The sequence below is a fragment of the Bombus vancouverensis genome, chromosome 1 (genome assembly GCF_051014615.1).
Source record: "Bombus vancouverensis nearcticus chromosome 1, iyBomVanc1_principal, whole genome shotgun sequence".
In the NCBI taxonomy this organism is placed as follows: Eukaryota; Metazoa; Arthropoda; class Insecta; order Hymenoptera; family Apidae; genus Bombus; species Bombus vancouverensis.
In genome coordinates, this window is record NC_134911.1 from 778,265 (window position 1) to 797,055 (window position 18,791).

At 29.9% G+C, this 18,791-nt stretch overlaps 1 protein-coding gene across 2 annotated transcripts in view; it reads right to left on the reverse strand.

The window, feature by feature from the left end:
- Positions 1 to 18,791, reverse strand: part of gukh (NHS actin remodeling regulator GUK-holder) — a 223,191-nt gene that overhangs the window by 12,763 nt on the left and 191,637 nt on the right. The gene's annotated exons all lie outside the window — the stretch shown is intronic.

The window sequence follows — 18,791 nt, forward strand, 5'->3', positions numbered from 1 at the left end:
AACCATAATTGGAATATTCATCATAATTGACCGCACTCTTACACTATACAATGTATGTTTAAATTTACGCGCTGTTTATACTCTTTTTGTAATATGCGTATGACTAACATTTTTCTTTTCGAAGCTCACCAGTTTGAAATGTACAATTTGGTCGACGTAAAATAATTTTTAACAATAAGATTTCCCTTGAGTATGCCAATATTTCAAGGTTTAGATATGTTGTTTCTAGGTCGTGATATAGTAGGCTGTTCACCTTGTTGAATTTAACATTAGCTACAACAATATCGATTCAAAAATACGTAACATCGTTCCAAAATATTGAAGGTAATCTTGAGTTTTCGTCAAAAAAACAATTTTTGTTGAAAATTTCTTATATCGCAATTTGTAGCTGATTGAAAGTTGATTAACTTTTATCCAAAATATTTTTTTGACAAATTTAGTATCCGAAAAGTCGTGGCGACAGTTACATCGTATCGGCTGTATTTAAAATTATAATATAAATATAAATTATAATATAAATTATAATATTCGTAAATAATTAAATATTTAAGCTATATTTAAGTATTAAAGTACTAAACATATTAAAAAAGTATTATTGAATGTATAGTTCAGAAATTTTCTACTCCTCCGAATAAAATACAAAAGTGAAGGTATTGTAGCAAAAAAATAGAATTGCCAGTTTCTTCGTAGTCGAGAATATAGCCTTAAGTAACTGATCGATTTTAGGTGAACTACAATATTTACAGTGAAGGATGGACAATATATGATACGATACAGGTGAAACGTGAACGTGAGCCGAAAGAACAAATAACAAAATGCAACTATGATTTCTATAAAAAATGAGTTCTATTCACACCATACATTTCTCATAAAGGTTTAACGACATAGTTCTTCGGTATGTACATTCGAATGGCAAGATGCGCTGTATTAATCATCGATCGAATACAAAAAAAAGTAGGGGGAGAAATATACACATTTATAAACATACAAGTGCACACAAGTAAGGAATTAGCCTTATACACTATATAGTAACACATAAGTACGTATATACGTACATGTACGGTACAAAATACTGCATGCTCCTCTACCCAGGTTGTAAGTAGATCTCTAAATATTAGTCGCAAGCTGATTAATTCTTGCTGTAGCGAGAGAAATATGAAAATATGCGGTATTTGGTGGTGTGTTATTTGATTGCATTGATTGAAATGATGACCCCGAATATGAATTACAAATTAATTATCGATACTCAGGTAATAATTATAAAGTTAAGAGTGTTTTTAAAACAATTTATTCAATTTTAAAATTATATTGCACTATCCATATTAGTGAAAAATTTTATTTTTTTCAATTTGTATTATTTAATGTCGCATCAAGCGCTTGGATGGGTTATTCAATTATAACTTCTCTAAGTTCTTCATTAAAGAATATATTCCAATAAAATATCAATATGATTTTGCCATAGCATAACCTACACAATTATAAGTATTTTAGTGTTTCTCATAATAAAGTCTTAAAAATCGAATTTTCTGGATTTCTTCGTATTTCGATATACAAAATGTTTTACGTTTTTGTTACGAAACTGCAAACATATAATTATCAAGTGAAAATAAAAGAAACATTAGATTTGGCTGCAAACATGTTATTACAGAATTATCAGTAAATATTTAATATTATGTGAAACATGTAACTACAAATTTTTCATTATAGGATACGAAAAATCAATCGTGTTTGTTGTAATAAGTTACCTTCATATTATGTTCTTAGTTTTAAAATAATTCAATAACTATAGTTGCAGCTATTTTTCATATTCTACAACAAAATATAAAAATATATCTTTTGTAAAAGTTAAACTTTGACTAGCAAGCAAATTGATAGGAAAAACCTTATACAAAATTCGACTTAATTATTTTGTAATTATTTTATTTTCAAAATAAAAGTTTGGAATTTGTTTTATATATTTATAATTTTTATAAGCTTTTCATAATACAATTAGTTGAATTTATAAGTAAACATTTTCCTATTTATACACTATATATGTATGTTTTATATTGTGTTCAATATCTACTTATAATTTTGAAAAATGAATGAAACGTAGATTTTATAATAAAGCATTTACTAAATTTCTCATAACATTCTTTATATATTTTCACTTATAGATTATCCTACGCAATTTTCCAGATAAAACCGGATAAAAACAAAGTATTCGTTAAAATTTCTAATAAATATATAAGCATAGCAAAAGCTTGTCATTTACAAAGATCATATTTGCAAAGCAATATTATAAGAAAAATATTTCTAATTGCTTTAAAAATTTTATTTAATATTTAACTTCAAAAATCATAATTCGAAAATAAAGTATTTGCAACTGAACCTGTATTTACATGATATTTTTCCATCATTTTAGCTACCAAAATATACCCCTAAAAGTATCACGAAACATTTTAAAAACACTGTATATAAAATTTTCAATATATTATATTCTTGTTTTACTGATAAGCGGTGCATCCTAGTGTCCGATGGCGGATGAAAGATTGATTATGGATGAAATCCCTTATCTGAAGTTAGTCACTAGAATGTTAGTGCTACGCGCTACTTACAACAAGGGGTAAGAAGGAGCACGCATCAGTTAACATGCGACACGGCAAAGTCGAGGCACACACGTTTTCACCACATGCCGAAACCTGAACTCGTTTGCTATTTGCTACACAATATTTTTTCTTGTTCGTGTTCTAACTTTGCATACATCGCTGCTTATTATGACGCGCGTAATTCACAGTAAACGCTGATGACACCCAGTAAGTATTAACAGAAGTATATATAATACGATTTGGTATATTTACATTACAACGATGATATTTTTCTAACATGAATAATTGCAAAAATTCAACATAAGAAAGCAATCAAATTAAATGAAAGTTTAAGAAAAATACATAATACGATACAATTTTGTATTTCACACATAAAATTTGCATTTCCAATAATTGATCAATTGATTTTGCATGTGTTCCTTGCATTTCTTTGTTTTCATTGTGTTTCGTTACCTCGACCAACGACGAAGAAACAGAAAACGATAACAAGAGCAGTTATTTACCCGTATATCGTGTACAGGACTTTATTATAATTCTCTCTTTCGATGCATATACGCGGCATACACTAATACTTACAGAACAAGCAATTCTTCCGTATGAAAGTGATCGAATCCACTGTTTACGTGCAAGTTTCTGTAATCCAATATGTTCTGACTCGTAAAAGGAAAGGTGAAAAGAACGACGAGCACATACGAGAACGTATATATACATATATGTACATTATTGTACATATATGAAAAAGTTGTATAGTAACTTAATCTAGTCTGCCATCAGGATGGGCAATGGCTATAATCTCCAGCTGGTGAACACTGTCTGCGAAGTATCGATATATTCCGCTTAATCTCTTATAATGTTTCTTTTGCTCTCCTATTAAGTTTCGACACTTTTTCAGGTCCTTTTTCGTTTCGACAGATTTTTTTCAACGGTCATTGCTTTCGAACAGGTAGCACCTTTTACTATATAAAAATTAAAGGAATTAATAATGGATATTGATCGGGCGGCCTGAAGGCGTTGCACTTTTTAAAATTAAAAGCGATCTTTTCTTTTAATTTATCTATATTTCTAAATTTAATAAATTATTTATTTACACGGACGGATTTCATTACACTTTTATTTGCACAGTTATTAAACTTATTGCAGATTTTTATGAAATTGATACTAATGGTTGACAGATTATTTTAATATTTTAGAAATAAAGAAAAACGGCATTGATCAATAACCTTTAAGCTGCTAAACAGATTTAATAATGCGATATTTTGTCTTAGTATCTACCATCGATGTCTAGCAATGGTTGTAATACGCGTAATAACACATATAACACGAAAATGTCATGCATGTGTGTCAAGATTAACTTATTAACCTTTTCAGATCCAATTTGTTTACCGTTTGAGAAAATTTAATTTTTAGGTAATAAGTAATAGAAACATATTTTTCTGAATGATTTTATAAAGAATATATAATATATTAAGCTTTACCAAAAACAATCACATTTGCTGTTTAAATAATTAGTAACTTATTAGTCCAATCGAGAGTAAAAAAGTTAAGTTTCATACATATATGTATAATGTTCTTCGTGTATTCAACGTGGCTGTTAAAAAGTCTCGTATACATTAATTTTAACCCACTTTTTAAAATTTATTTTTTTATGTAAAATCTTTATAATAAGCTTTTTGTATGTATAATATTATTGTCCATTTACATTTTGCATATCATGAGATTATTTTCATTAACACAATTGATAGTCGAAAATTGCTTCATATCTCCAAAAGACAATAATTTACAATAAATTTTACTGTTAGACGTTCAAACTCAAACAGTAAATATACGTCATATGTTAAAAACATAAGAATTATAGATAAATGCTGCACACGACAATTAATTATTCCTTGCGTTCATCATATTCTACAGCGTAGAATTTGACGAGACAGATATGTTTTTCTTTGAAACGATTTAATAACGAAGTAAGTTTCTATAGCATCAGACAGTGGATTTCATTTTTATCGAGCAACATGTCATGTTGCTCCACTTTTTCAGTAACTACTATGATATATGCGGCAGCCAAGACGATTATCAAGAATGTAAAATGATAGCGCCATGAAACATTTCTTTTCTTCGGTTAAACGGAGTATTCAGGATATCGCTACGAATTTTTCTTTTTAATATCATCGTGTTTTATATTATACGCCAAAGAAAAAACGAAGAATGGCGTGTATGTATGAAGAACCTACAGTATTGTGCAAAAGCCTTGATTACAATTACACTACGTTACTGGTCATATAATCCCAACTGAATTTTCTAAGATATAATACTATAACATGAAAACGAATTGTTCCAAAATTTGTGAATGATGTCCTTAATAGAAGTTTGGTTTTAGAAATTTCATAGTGTTATTCACTTGTATGGTTAGTGTTATTCAATGGTATTATGAATGATGATACAGCCTTGATATAAATATTGTATAATATGTATGAAATTATTTAGAACACGCAAGAAGAGAAAATCAAGTAAAAATTAAAAATCATTCTTTTGAAATACTGAAAAGTGAAAACAGAATGACAAAAAGTACAAAAAAATATTCGATAGCATTTTCGATAGAAAACAAATTTTATTTGCAATCTATTTATTTATTCATGATACTAACATTTTACTATTTTGAAAATGAGGATAAAAATGAAACATCTTTATTTGGTAGGTTTCAGACTTTTGTTTGGTACTCCGTACTGATTTCTATAAATCATAATATCTCCTAAATTTTGTTTTATATTATATATTATTTATTATTTAATTCCTTTGTCTTCGATTATTTTCAAACTATCTACCAATACTACATTAAACACATTATTTGACTAACTAGTACTGTGAATAAAGTTTTGAAATATGTAATATAGGAATACCGTAGTAATTTGATTATATATCCTTAAATTTTTCATTGTTACGTAATAAAGTACAGAAAAATAAATATATATGTATTTACATATTTAATGTAATTAGATAAGTACTTTAGAATGTGCAAAGAAATGAATGTTGTAAAAATTTACAAATGAATTTTTTCATAGTTTTCAGTAACATACCTATCATAGTAAATAAAATGACATTCATACTCTTAACATCTAATAAAGGATTCATTTAAATTTGGCAAAGTATAATTTATGTGCGTTTAATATTATTGAAACCATTATTTTCCATAAAAGTTATTTGAATTGAATGATACCAAACAATAATATACCAACATTTTTATAGTAGAAAGAATAAAAAATTCTATTTTTCGGGTAGATGGAAAAATTAAATTGTAAATTTTTCAAAACAACATCTACAAAATAATTGCAAAATGTTTGTTGTGATATGCGATATGTTTATTGCGACTGTATCGTATACATAAATCTTGCAAAGTAATTTATTACTAGAATCTTAAAAAAAAAACAAATTCCGATGAAATATTAAAAGGATAGAATTAGGACAAAAGTATCACGAAACTTTCCATTGTCGATTAGACGTGACTTGCCATTGAGTTAAATAAAATTACTTCAAACATATAAGTTAATCGGTTATCAAATGATATGATTAGTAATTCCACTTTTGTAAGTAACGGTACGTGACCTATGGTTATCTTCCGTGACGTAACTCGAAAAGTACTCAGCAGGAAACCGATTATAAACGAGAGTAATAAAATTACATTTATATCGTACAATGTCAACCAGTATGTTAGTATTTAAATTTAAAATTAATTTTTATCGTCTTCTATTCCAATGTATATAATTTTGAACATACCTTAAAAATTAGAAACTTAATTTTCTGTGTTTATATGTGTGAATATATTTGTGTTTATTTTTTAAATTTTCTTTTAGAAATAAATACTTTTGATATATATATGTGGAAGTAGATAGATATCTTTTAACTTATTAACAAGAGCACCAGAAATTTGATTTAATCTGAAAAATGTTTGCGTTAATGAACTAAAATTTTTTAAAGAATATGTGCCAGAAGACTTGTATCTAATCTTTAAATATATTTTATAAAACTTTAATAAATCTTACACTATTGCTAAATAAATTGTAATCTTTCAGTTTAAATCTGAAGCCATTTAGAATCAAAGGCATTTAATGGTGATACGAAACGAAAGTAGCTACAAATACAATATGAATTTATACGTGCAAAATTATTTGAATGTTAAACATTATTTAGTGCTAAGTATTGAAAATACTTTAATGGGTTTAATGGGTGTTATCGTAAAATTCATCGCCAAGTAAGAAAGTTACATTTGTATTGCAAAATTGCTTGTTGTCTGAAGATGATAGTGGGTAATATTAGATTAAATGTTTTAGATTTCTTGTAATAAATTCCGTGATATACTATATAATTCCATTCTTGTTCGATGTATATGTGAAGCGTCTCATCAGTTGAATTTTGGAATAAATATTTACATAAAGTAATCAAAATTGTTTCGACAATTATTAACAGATTTCAATGACCTTGAATTGTTATCATGAGTAACATCCTGAACCATACTTTCCTACAACTACATGCGTATAACCGCTGCGCCGCTGGATCTTAGTTTTCAAGATACTTGCAAAAACTTTCAATTAAATGTAACTTATGATTCCACTTTATCGTGGAATAGGTGTCCACATTTTTATACAGCCCAACCTAAGCTTAATTCATTAATGAGAAATATAATCGTTTTTGATATTGTATAAATAAAAAAGAAAAATCGATGGATTATAGGTTGGACCAGACCAGTATCTAAAAATTAAAGCCAAGGGGCGCGTTGTGGCGGTTATATGTGCATATAGGGAAAAGTTGTTCAGAAATTTGACTGTAACAACATATTCCAAGATCATTGAAATCGGTCAGGTTGCCCCTACTTCACACCTATTCACGTCGATACATACTTTTAAATTATACATGTGATCAACTTAAATATAGCACGTGAACTAAAAATCTCGAATTTATGGGAAAGTGTTTTATAATAATTTATATTTCCCAATATAACCACGGGTAGATATTGTATGAAAATTTTCTATTACCATAAGCATTGAACGTGTTAAAAAGGCATGCTATTTATTTCAAACCGCATTTCAGGAATATTCGACTTTCTTTATTATATTCCTTTCATTATGAAGCATGTTCGAAACTACGCCCGATAAGATCAAATCTAGTTAAAACGAAAAAAGAAATTAATAAAAATGTAAAATTCGATATCGAATAACTTGGTACCGTTGGTCATGATGTTACATCCTGCCCGCAATCATGCAATTTTTTTATTGCGTAGAGTTTTCATTTATTACTTGAAATAATGGAGATAATTAAGATAAATACACCTCATAATATTCTGTATATTCTTTATATCATTGTATTAATAAATATGTATGTAATAATCAAAGTGAAAAAACAATCTACGCGTTTTTCTACTCTAAAAACCATTTATAAGTAGATCATACAGTATAAATCATACAGTATAGGTTCACAGGAATAATTATCAAACTTCTGAAAGCGTGCGCCTATGAATGCATTGTCCCCCCACATCATTATTACATTTTTGCGCTAGATTTATCCCTCTTCAACAAGTTGCTCGTGAAGCAGATATTAACAGAAAAAGAAAACACAAAAATTGTAAAAAGTATCGGACATAATTCAAGACGAAACACTGTATTTCATAAAATTTCGTAAATATTCATAAAAGTTAATCACTCATTGATAGCAACTTGTATTATTCATGTTTGTTTATGTATCACACTTGTCGCCAAGAATGAGTTTGTTTTATAACATCACTGCTTGGCACGGATAATGTTACAACTCAAAAAATGTATATTTTACAGGAGGTACTTTTTAAATTTTACAAAGAAATCTTTGTGGGACATTTCAATGACATTATAAAGTTAACTTAACACAAACTATGCCACTATTAGCGAAAGCACTAAAACCTTTCACTTGCAGTGTCACAAAACAACTGAAAATGTCACTGGTGTAAAACTAAAACCAGGTTGATAGCGGCATAGGTAATAATTTTTCCCATTGAGGCAAAACTAATGGAATTATAAATATATCATTTTACATGATAAAAATAAAAACATCATGTAGACCTTCTATTCAATAAAAGGAAATTTCAAATTTTTTATATTGTGCCACTATCAATGGCAACTAGCGACATGACAATATTTTATTTTATAGGCAATAAACTTCAGCAATGATATAATTTACAGTAAATATATGTGGGACGTACATTTGCTCAAATAAGCTTGACACGTGTTTTGATAACATTAAATGAAATTAGATTTTAGATTCGTAAAGAAGGTATAACATACATTTCCTTTGATGCTGATAAGTGGATTAAAACAGATGCTCCACTTTAAATGATATTTCCAATATTTCCCAAGTAACAATAATATTTTTAAATATTATTATTTGTATAACTAATTTTATAAACGTATACACTACATGTTTTACATTCAAACAGAAAAAATTTGTAAAGAGAAAGACTTAACAAATTATATATTTGTACCAATATGTAGATATTTTTTGAGAAATTAAATTTAAATATTTGATTTTATTCAATCTTCTCCACTCTCTCTTTTTTTCAGGTTGTATTTCTAAGACTAATTTAAATTATTTTATATTATACAAACAGAGATTAATTATCAATGGAAGAGATATCCTATTCACACGCAAGCCATATTAGCAAATCTTCATCTGATATAATTACTTAATCATATACATAATGTTTGTATTGTATCGTTTGATATTATACGATTATCAATTTCATTGATATTAAACGTCGTTAATAAAGAAATACAAATGTCAGAACACAACTATTATTGCAAAAGTAAACCGGTTCCACATTTGGAACTAATTTCCGAGTTCTTTGATTCCTATTTCTCTTATAGGAATTATTATAGAAAATGGAGTGATTTTGTTTATGGTAGTACTCGATTGGTTAGGAAATTTTATTTTTTTACATATATAATAGTGTTGTAATATAATAAAACTAAACCAAATAATAATGGAGAAAGTACAGATACGAAGTATGTAAGGCGATATTGTTTTAAAAACGAAGATACAAACAAATCGCAATCAACTGTGCAAGTGTCAATCCGCGTGTTAGTTAAATGTACTTGTATATTCACTCATTTTGCACCTTAAAACAAAATTTAAATCAATCTGAAAGTCTCATATATATGTATCGCTGGTTGCGAGCGTGTTATTTTATATAAAAGTGTTTTATATAGATAATGAAATATATGCACTTAAAACAGATCTGACAAAATAATACGATAGAAAAGATTAGGGAGTTAATGTCTGTTCCTTTGATTTGGATTTTTATATGTAAGATGTAATGAAGGATGTTGTACCTGCTGAAGTGTCAGGAAACTTGAATAGATTAATCCCATGATACCGAAAAGATATTTGAAAACATTAAAGATGATTTAAGCTTAATCCTGTTATATCATTTGGATTGTTTTTAACTTAATTGGCTTTCTATATCATTAAAAATATTTTTAAATCTTAAGAATATATGAAAGACTCATTTCAATGCTATGGTAAATCTTTTCAATAAAACATTAAAAATCCTTTCATTTGTTAAAATGAGAACGAAATGGGACATAATAATCCTAAAATCATAGCAGCAGTATGAGAGCAATCCAAACTATTCTCATGCGTTACCAAACATGCATGCATTGCAAATGCAACCAATCAAACATTTATAGTAACATATTATTTTTTGTAAATTCGGTTTCAATTGTTATTCGTATTTATTCTGCATAATCCATAATGTGCTTGTAATAACAATCTTCGTCGGAAATTTTTTAAATGGAGACATATATATAACGCGAACTCTTGTGTATATATCTCACGAACAAACTTTCGACAACAGTGACGATAAAATAAAACACAAATACCGATAAATAAAAATTATTACAATAAAAAGTAACAATCCGGTAGAAAAATTATGTTATTTATGTGCCAGCTTAAAACTTTTTCACTTATTACTGAAATTAATTCCAACGAAAATAAATTGTAACAAAAAATATTAATACTCGAATATGAAACATCTATTGTTTAACAATCAGCAAAATGCGTTATTTACAACGACAGTACTTATGTCAATAACAAGTTCAAAAAAATGTAATTCACTGTCGGAACAATGCGTCCATGTACATACATACATATTTCCTAAACAAACTAAAACCTGCGACTTCTCAAACAGAAAAAGAACAAAACCCCGATAATTAAATTAAAGAACATATTGTGGCAAGTTAGAAATAAAAAGCAAAAAAAAAAAAAAAAGAAAACAAAAATAGAAACTTTTTGACTTACGATGTCGTCTGGTCGCAATAAAAAGCAAATGCCTCGCCAGCATGTTGGAATGCAACCGTAGCCTACGACGATTGTCAAATCGCAAAGACCACGCTCGTCTTACAATCAGTTCTCTCTCAAGCCATCAAGGCTGGCGACTGCCTGTCTAGCGACAAGGTTTTCTCTTCGTTGCTAGACTGATACCGCCTTATCATCGCCACTTGTTAAAATCGCGAATTTCTTCCCCTCCCAGCTCACTGCCAACGCATTCACGCGTGAAGATCTAACAACTTCCTGATGCTTTGTGCACAGGCCTGCATACAATGTCCGAACAATAACACGACGGACATTCATTGAAAATCGTGAACAACTTCAATATCGACTTATTTTAAGTTTGCATATTCTTATGATAGACAAATAATTTACGGTGTTAGTTTTTAAATTAAGTTGGTCTTAAGGGATAGGTAGAGGATAGATGCCTACAAAATCCACGAAAAGTTACATCAGCTATCGATAATAAAGTCAGATGACTTAAGTTCGTGAAATAGATAGAAATCTTCGAAAAGGGACGAAGCTCGGAAGGGGTTGAGGGATCGCTTAATCGGTAGAGTTAGGCGACTGCCGGGCGTGAACGTGGCCAGATCGAAGTGAACTGAGGATGGTGGCATCCGCTCGAAAGTATTTGAATCGTCTGCTACGAGTAGGAGGGAATTTTGTTTATCTCGATTTCGAATTATCGACTGGGATAAACATCACGTCTGATGCAATTCCGTTAGTTGTTGAGCCAGCGGCTAATGATGCTGATAAGGGCTAACAAAGTGAGGCTTCATTGGGGGCTCCCTGGAATTTACCAGCTTATCAGTCTTCACTGCTAAATTTATTGTATGCTATACACTGAAGCGAAAAATTTCCTATTCACTCGTCATCAAACGCATTATAATTCCTTTCCCTAACATAATGGCTGCTTACGAAGGATTCGTTTCAACAATGGTTCATAAACAACCGTTTATGCTACCGTGATGTTTCTTATAATTTCCATCTTAGTTATATTATAGGTTCCGGTTGAAAAAATGAAACGAATTAATGAAAATGTACCGCAATCGTAAAGGGTTATTTTAAACCGTTGAACTCTAAATCACCGAACTATTTATGTTAACCCCGTAATACATATATATATATATTATATAAATATGAAGAAAAAATATATATATACACATGTATACATATATATGCTTTATAATATGAAGTTACACTCCTTTCGTGAATTATGGTTCTGGTTTGACAAATAGCAGGTTTTATTTGTAGCAATATTTGAGCCTTATCTTAAGTTTCAAGTCTTCAAAGTAAAAATTAATAAATATAAATTATTATATTGGAGACGTTTTTAGAACACTATATTTTTATGAATATGAAATTTATATGAAATTTAAAAAATGGAACTTGAATCGAGATACGTATCACACACCAAATAGTATAATGAATGTTCAATTTGGTTATTTTATATATTACACACGTTGTGTATTCAATATAGATTATATATAGGGTGACCTGTGGTGTAACTGAGGATGTAAAAGAGGATGATGGTACGTGAAAAAATAAAACTATTTTCGAAAAGCTGAATTTATGTATTTGCCTGATAAGTATTGCAGATTTCGCTATAAACTCTAATTATATTTTTATTTATCGAATGCAATAGTGGAGAACACACAATGTAACAGAATAATACGTTCAATGACTTTAAAATAGAAAGATTTAATTTTAATAGGAAGAATAGCATATAAACTTATCAGTTGGTATTTAATTAAATAGGAAACAATTCAACAATTTTTAAAATAATAAAATTTATCACATATAAGTATCCTATTTCATCATGTGTTCTTCATTATTAAATTCAATAAATACAAATATAGGTAGAGATATTAGTCTACAGCGAGGTCTGTGAACACTTACCAGAGTTATATACAGGGTGGTTGGTAACTGGTAGTACAAGCGGAAAGGGGCGATTCTACGCGAAAAAAGAAGTCGAAAATATAGAATAAAAATTTTTCGTTTGAGGCTTTGTTTTCGAGAAAATCGACTTTGAATTTTCGCTCAGTACGCGTGCACTTTATCACGTCTCGTTATAACGGATCTCACTGTAGATCGTTGTCTCGATGGAAAAATTAAAAAAAAAAATAAAAAAGAATTTTTATTCTATATTTTCGACTTCTGTTTTCGCGTAGAATCACCCCCTTTCCGCTTGTACCGCTTGTTTATTTGTTACATACACTTCCGGCTCTACCACATGTTATCGATCACTCTATGTATATAGTTTATATAAAATGTACATCACATATAAGAATATGAAAAATATCCAAAGTAAAGCATCTCTCTATTCTAAACAAATCTTTACATTTTTCTGAAACGAAGTTACATACGAAAATCTATGTCCTTTACTTATTTTTCCATGATGAATCACTCCATCCTGTATTGTATTACCAGTTGCATTGTACTTGCATAATATCACATTTTGCATTCAACGTGGTATTACAGAATACAATAATTTACACTCATTTAACTATCAAGAAATTAGGAGAAGTAGGGTTAAACGTGCGTAAAATCGTAGAAGTGTTGGAAAGCAGATAGAAAACTCTGCAGAAAAATCAACTCACTCTATTCGCATGAAGTGTATACACATGTATAAGTGAAGACTATATATAACTATGTATAACTGAAGAAGGAAAGACTACGAAAGCGGAGTCTATAGACGACAAGGAGAAGATACATTTTTTATCTGGTGATATCAATACTTGTAATCAGGTGGTCGCTTATGGACGAAAAATAGGAAATCCGTGGCGTGTTAAAAGTAAAGAAACTAATGGAAATGCGCATGTAATGTTATCTATTAACCTTGCGAAAAGCATGCACTTATGTATACATTGGTTGGGACTGGTTCGATAGGATTTTATCATCGAAACTATTGAACTCTGAAATATTCCGTACGTCATAAAAGACGACAAAAGGAGAGAATTCGTATTTATCGTTTCGCAATGTTAAGTTAGGGGCAGCTGCCGATAAATCGAACGAATGAGTCGGTAGATACAGGAAACGTGACTTTTCTATCGTGTCTACGCTAACGCGGAAAAACATTGTTCGATCTCGTTATCGCGACCGTCGAACGGATCATTTGCCGTTTGCCCTCATTAATCTCCAAGCAAATGACACTCTCCCGTTAGCCTGTACTCTCCTTTCGTAGAATCAAGAGCTGGAATACGTGTATATACTGATAACTTCCACATCGACGTACTTTCTTGTATTTCGTTCTTTTATTCTTTCCCGCTCCAGCTGGTCCTTGATGAGATCTCCCGCTGATCGATCTATTTACTGCTCTGATGCCCTGGCTTCAGCAATTATCTAATGCGCGATTTACATAACTGTTCGAGCAACAAGGAATGGAGGATCTTCTAAGATACTTGTGCAACAGGACTGATTCTTAATGTACCAGGAAGATACCAAATACGAGTTTTTTTGCCAGTTAATTTGTAAAATGGAATTGTATTGGTTACGTACTCTAGAAATTTCATTAGTTATGAAGTATTTCAATATTTTTATATTTAAGAATTTCTATCAAAAAAATATTAATTTCTTTATATAAAGTATTTTTGTCTATGAACTGTAAATTAAATGTCTATTGAAGAATATTTATGTGTACGAGAAGTACAGATTAATTTTTATAAGTTTATTAACATGAAGCAGTTCGGAATTAATTAAAATAATTTTATTTCATAGGTATAGTTTTTTCGTCTATTTCGTATCGAACAATGAACTTATCAAAATATTGTCAAGTATATAATTTTATCCTATTTTGGTAAATCTTAAAATACCTTTTATTAACAATTAGTCGTATTATATATATAACGAGGATAAAATTAAAAGAATGAATAAATATCACAAATGTCATTTTTTATTTTGTTATTGGGTAATGGCAAATAGTTTTCTCTCTTTCTCCCCCTCCCTCTCTCTCGTTTTACTGTTTTGAATTCAGAATTAGAATAACCAAAATAATTTATTTTCTATTTTCAGGTTTGTTGCTAGTTAGAAAATATTTTAAATCTTCTGTTCAAAAATGACTGGAAGATATGATATCTATAAACAGAAAGTGTCTGTTATGTGCCTGATACTTTTTAAAACTGTTATAATTTTACTTTAAAAAATTATACTTTATGATTATACTTTAAAAAATCTGTTAATACTAAACCTACCGACACTTCGTCAATACATATTCCTACTGTGTGCGGTCAAAATGACCGGTGATTAAAGAAGTAATAATTTTTATGATTTAACTTAGATAATGGTTAATTTATAACTAAATATATATAAAATGATGAACTTTCGTAAAATTTCGTCCAAATTTATTTTTGTTTAATATTAATTATAGATTTAAATAGAATTACACTTTTATTTATATAGAGATATATCTTATTCAACTTTGCTGCATTTTTTACAAATTATCAAATGTACATTTGCCGCATAAATATTTTCCGCATCTTAAACAAATTTTCGTAATTTTGTAACCTTTACAACTTTTTACTTGCCAAGTTTTTTGTAGTAATGAATCTGAACTTGTTGATAGTTTTATTGCATGGATTTTTCCCGCGATTCTTTATATAAAAGTAATGTATGCACCAGGTTTATAATTAGCAATTTTGTGAATTCTCTGTAAATTAGCCCCATACTGTAGATACCATTGCAAATTTATTGGTTCGTAAACGTTACCTTCTTTCGCTCTTCTTATCAAACCGTATAAACCTCATAATTTCAGCAAAGTCATTTCTGCTCATTGTTTTTGAAAAAAATGCAAGTCTCCAAATATTATTCCACAAATATGAGACATCTAAATTTTTTCTATAGCATATAGCATATAGCAGAGCAATAAATGCATCTAATTTTGTTGCATCTAGCTCCCTCTTAGTCCCCAATACTCTAAATTCTTTTTCTTCTATACATTTTATTATATGATCCCTTATACGAAGTTCAATCATAAAATGCCGTCTTTACTTGTCCTTTCATAATATGCCGTTTAGCATATCCCTAAAAATATTATGAACTGATGTCCTGCCTGATGTTTGGGACTTGCATCTATTTCTCTCCAAACTGTCCCATCGGGTCCAGTTTGGATACGTTGGTTCTCTACATCAGTCTCACCCTTTGTTGTTAACGATAATTTCTTTCCTTTTTGCCCTGGACTTATTTATAATATTCAACTCTGATTCAGTTGTAAATAGCTTTTCATGTGTTTCCATGCCGTTTTCAGACGCTGAAGTTTCTTGTTCGCACACTAAACAGTTTTCTTCTACGTCAGTTATTTTTTTTTTTATAATTTTTTTTCGAATACTCTTGACATTTCTAGGGTAAATATTTATCACAGAATAATACCATGTATGGAATACAAAATTATTGTCAAATTTGATATGCTTTACGCAAAACGCTCTGCGATGCTTTCTGCCTGAGTTTTAGAGATAACAAGTTTAGATGTCGACTAATTGACTAACAAACTGAGATGTATTCTAGTCGAAAGAACAATAGCAAATAAGAATATGGCCTGTGACGGCGATATTTATACAAAAATATTGATGAGTATTGGTCGTTCTCCATCAACGGTTACTCCAGGGTGGAATTGGGAAAGCTTTTCCCGTGTTTTATCGCAATGAGCAATAACCCTAAGAAACTTCTCGACTTTTACAATGTTTGTAACAATGGACTGTAGAATAACAAGAATAACGAAAATATTTTGTCGGACGGTCAAAGTGACCGCTCACAGTAGGCAAGGCAGAGTACAAATTTTTCTCAGAAAATAAAAGAGCAAACTAAAAGTAAATACCGAAAAATATATTGTATGCAAGTTTTAGGAAAAGTCAGAAATTATGAAGCGATATGATAAAGTTTAAATATGGTTAACTTTGTGTAGAAGTTCGAGAGCGGTCAATTTGACTGCCGCTGGTAGGTTTAGTGTTAATTCCTATTTGATGCTAGGCATTTACGTGTAGTCACCCTATATCTTTATAATAATTAAATAACATCGACAATTTAATAAAGTAACATTTAAAGTAACTCGTAGCACAAAAAATACCTAATAACACATATTTTACGATAATAGAACTTATCAGATCAAAAGTTTCTAACTGCACTTGTCTGTCATTTATTTTAAAATATTTTTCTTCATCATGAAACTTGTATAAAGAAAATTGTAAACCAATTTATCATACAATTTGAGTATCCAATTTTTTAAAAATATTTTCATAAGAATATTAGTAAAGATTTTTCAAGTACATACAAATTTCTGTATTGGAGTAGCAAACTTAAATTGATGAAACACTATTAATGTAAAAGCCTTCCTAAATCGTTGATTGTGACAAAATGGAACCAATATTATTATTGCAATTACTTTTAACAATATGTATCACTGCATAGTATCACAGATACAAAGTACTGGAACTATTGAATTGTATATGTTCTGATATTTATATTTATATAGGTTAGAAATTTTATTTATAATCCGAATTACCAACAAGATGTTTGAAAATTTAAAAAATGATGACCTTCTGGATATAAAACACATAACACGGCTGTTTGATACATAATTGCAAAATCATTGGATTATTAAAAATTAAGAAATGTTACAATTATTATACTTAATAATATAATTTCACTAATACCATTTAACCTATTAACCGAACAAAACGATTCCGCTCATTATTCTATTGTTAATTTCATAGGCATAATTTCTTTATCCTATCTTTATACGCATTATGTCATATTTGGCCTTATAAGAATAGAAGCCGATATACCTGAAATTGATTTGTTTAATTGTAACTGATAAAAACAGATATCAACAGTTAATAAAAAATTTCATTGATTACCAAATTTCAGTGTCATTGCCAGAATATTTAAGAACTCTAGCAGGTTCAATGTCCATGGGTCTGGGCCTAGGACTTTTTGAAACAGTCGTAACGGGAATCGAGATCGTTACGTTCATATCAAAATTTACGTTCGGAGGTTCAGGACTGGAAATTGTGTCAGGATAATTGATCCTTTCCTTTAACAATTCCTCTTGCAATTCTTCCGACGGTGTTCTACAAATCTTCGAAGACTTTTCCCCGTTAATAGAAAACTTTTTAATAAACATTATGGGACTATTCGCCATTCGATAACTTTCACTTCGTTTCACTTTACGTTCGATTCTATCACTACCGCTAAATATCTGAGTTCTTTTCGTACAACTGTTATTGTCAGATATATCGCCAATATCTGAATCTACAACCGCGTCTCTTTCGTTTAACCTAAACTCGCTAATAACAGATGTAGTAGAAAACAACTTATCTTCATTTCTCAAATGACTATGATTCTCTTTAACATCTATCTCTTGGCTATCACACTGAGAGTTTAATTTCGCAATTTTTCTATGAAAGTTTGGCGTGTCCAAGTCAGACACTAGCAACTTCCTACTCGACTTCGGAGTATTTCCAGTCGACCTCAAATTTTTCGGACAGAGAGCCGATTTCTCAAAGTCGAGGCGTAAATTTGTAGCTTTAGAAGCCAACTGAGGCGCGCTTAATTTATTCAAGATTTGATAATCTTTCTGAGCGTTTTGAATCAAACTATCAGTAGCGAACACCGGTGGGTGATTCTCATCGCAATTAATTACATCTGTGGACCTAACTATTACATTCTCTGTGAACGTTTTGTTAAAGCAGAGTTTGGACTTATTCAGATCTAACAACTTGTTACTCGGTGCCAGTGCTATTGCCCCAGAGGCCGTTCGACAGGTGCTCTTGGCCGAAAGCAACGAAGTTCCGTTGGTGGTCAGTGGTGCGTTCAACTTGTTAGGCTGAGGATTCATCGCGAGTGTACATTGCGCTTCTAATCTACCAG